The sequence below is a fragment of the Ochotona princeps genome, chromosome 15 (assembly GCF_030435755.1).
Source record: "Ochotona princeps isolate mOchPri1 chromosome 15, mOchPri1.hap1, whole genome shotgun sequence".
NCBI classification, from domain to species: Eukaryota; Metazoa; Chordata; class Mammalia; order Lagomorpha; family Ochotonidae; genus Ochotona; species Ochotona princeps.
In genome coordinates, this window is record NC_080846.1 from 56,219,722 (window position 1) to 56,222,839 (window position 3,118).

Below are 3,118 nucleotides of genomic sequence, written 5' to 3' on the forward strand. Positions count from 1 at the left end.
TCTCTAAAAACCTCTTTAAATGCAAATGTCCTTTGATGGGATTCAACTGTAGAAATTATCTTGCATATATTTGGTCCTATAGAAACACCAGGTTTTTATAATATTATTATGGGAATAAAACAGAAACAATCAATCTGTGTCAACAGGGGATTGTTAAAATACAAGAAGACAAATTTATATAATACTATGTATGCAGTGATTGAAATACGTTCTAGTGGCAAAGTGGAAAATAAAAAATGTTGGACAAAGTAATAGAATTATATATCGACTAAGATACTTCAGAAAGTTCCTAGAAAATTAAGTTTAAAATGAGTTTATTTGGGCCAATGCCATGGTACAGATTTTGTTTTTCCAGGTTCATAATTTAATGTACATATTGAATTACCACAGTTGAGTTGAATTAGCTTCTCCAGGCATGAGGGCAGATGGGGAAACAATTTGTAATCGAGTTATGTTGCTTTCACAGCTGGAATTTTTAGACCTTAAGCTGAAGTACATAACCAGCAAAGCAATGCCTCCATATGCGGCTAGTACACAAGTCATTCTGCCTGTGAGCATGTAAGAGTTGAAATACGTTTTGACTTCAGTGAACTGGAATTGGGCATCAGGTTCTGGACCTGACATGATATCAATCTTCTCAGAGCTACCAACTCCTCAACTGACATCCTTCAAGGCCCACCAATAGTGAACTGGCCCCAGCCGGAAGCAATGGTACAGATTGAGCTTTTATCTGTCACACTCGTGTCAAATGTGGGTACTGGTTCCAGTCCTAGCTTTTCCACTGCCAATCCAGCTCTTTGTTTATGGACTAGAAAAACAGCAGAGGATGGCCCAAATCCTTGGGTCCCTGCAAAAACATTGGAAACTTAGAAGAAGTTTCTGGCTGTAGATCTTTCCCTTTGTAGAAATCTGTCATTCAAAAAAAAAAAATTCTTTTAAACAATGAAGTTATTTTAATGTAAAAATCAAAATTCATTGAATTCTTTTTGTGTAATATGCCTTATACGCAAGCTTTTTAAAAGTCCCTAGCATGAATTTCACAGTTTTTAAAAAGCAATTTGTATATTTTATATTATTATCTTTATGCTACAGTTCCACATGTACAGGGATTCCTCCCTCCACCCTTCCATAGCTTCTCCCAGTTCCCCCTGTATTATAACAATAATACACTCCTTCAGCTACAACCTTAAGTCCTACATTCTGCTATTTCAATATATTGTGGCACTGTAATTATAAACAATTGTACATAGTCTAGTATGCTACTGTAAAGTTACATGTATCAAGTTTCATTGGGATTCCTCCTTTTATAAAGGAACAGACATGTATACTGCAATATATCTTCACTTCAGATATGCTAGTCTCCATCATATAGCTCACCTATAAAAATGTTATTACATTTATTCACTAATGTATTTTGTGAATTTTAAAGAAAAACACTAATCTTTTAAGTCCATTCTCATAGTGTTTTAAAGTAGCTGTATGTGTATGTGTGCATATGGAATTCTTGAAAAGGCCTCTAAGAAACTGTTAGAGACCTTGTTCTGGGAAACATAACAGAAAAAGAAGTAAGCAGTGTGGAGAGTTATTCATTGTGGAGATTTGCCCCTGAAAACCCAGATCACAATGCCTGAGGACTCTGAATCTTAACTCTTTAAGGCAGTCTGAGAATGCTGCAGGGAGCAGACTCCCTACTGAGATTGCAGATAAACCTTGGGCTGGTTAACATGTCTGGGGAGGTGTGAGGCATGTTCATAATCTCCCTGTTCCTTCAGTGATTGTGGCCTAAACATATCTGAGCACAAACACAATTCTGTTGGATTCTATTTCTAGTTAAATCTGTTTGTTTACTAATGTGGGTTCCTGTAATTCATGTTTACTTATCCAGCTGTTTGGAGCCTTGTGATTGTTTCCCCTAATCCCTTGTAACCTATTGATGAAGTAGTTTGCTTACCACTGTTCCATTAACTTGTAACTTTACAAACCTGCTTGACTGAAAAAAAAATTGGTATAAGACCTGAAAAATTCAATAAAGTGTGCATTCATTCATCACACCTGTGTACCCCGTATCCCAAAGTTCCTCTTGGCGTGGATGTCACACTTTAAGTTCTAGTCCCCACTAGAGAAAGAGGTACTTTTATGCTCTCCTGCAGAATTTTATAGTAGGTTAAACCTTTCCCTTTGATAGACAAGCATGCTATATGGTGGACAATTCAAATCCAATGTGCTCCACTACTAATTCATCTCCCGGTTAATGCATGTGGGAAAACAGAGGAAGATGTACCAAGTGTTTGCATCCTGAACTCATTTGGGAGCCTGGGATGGATCTCCTCATGTCTGGCTTAAGATTGGGTTCAGACAGGCTCAGCTAGGTGTGAACCAGTAGATAGAGGATTTCTCTCTCCTCACTTTGTAGCTCTGACATACAAATGAAAATATTTTTAAACGATGTAAGCTTTTTAAAAGGCTACAGAACAGAGAGAAAGGGAAAGAAAGAAATTTGCTGGTTCAATTTCCAGATGGTTCATCCAGAGCTTCATCATGGTTTCCCACAAAAGTTAATCAGCATCTTAACTAGTAGGGCAAAGCTTCATTCCTCATTTTTTTAGTTGAAAAATAATTTATGTCTTTACATCATTCAAATATTTACAAGTAGAGTACCTAATTATTAAAAAATGAAAAACAACCTGAAATCACAAAGTGATTTTTAGACTCATTTTAGACACAAAGGTTTAAGTTCAAGAGACAAAACTATATCTAGTGGAAACATGTACGGGAAAAACTAGCTCATTAAACTGCTATTAGCAAAGCCAAACAAGCTTTTACATCAATTACGATCACATAATAAAGCATAAATTTGCATTCACAGTACCCTGCCAACTTAAGAAGTGCACTTTCTGCAATAAAAACATAACCTTAGGATTGAAAATATGCCCAACTATAAGACTATGTGAAAAAAACTCTTATTGTATGCATGTATGTAACAGTAGATTAATAAAAACACAGTAACTTCACATTCTAGAATAAAATCAAATGCAAATAAATTCTCATAAGATTTATATTTAAATGATCTTTATTTAAAAGTTGCAAGATGGTTCATTGTGAGCAAAAGAGACACACA

The 3,118-nt window shown here is 35.6% G+C and overlaps 1 pseudogene; it reads right to left on the reverse strand.

The window, feature by feature from the left end:
- Positions 1–449: 449 nt before the first annotated feature.
- Positions 450–624, reverse strand: LOC131482042 (ATP synthase membrane subunit K, mitochondrial-like; annotated as a pseudogene).
- Between the last annotated feature and the right edge of the window lie 2,494 nt (positions 625–3,118).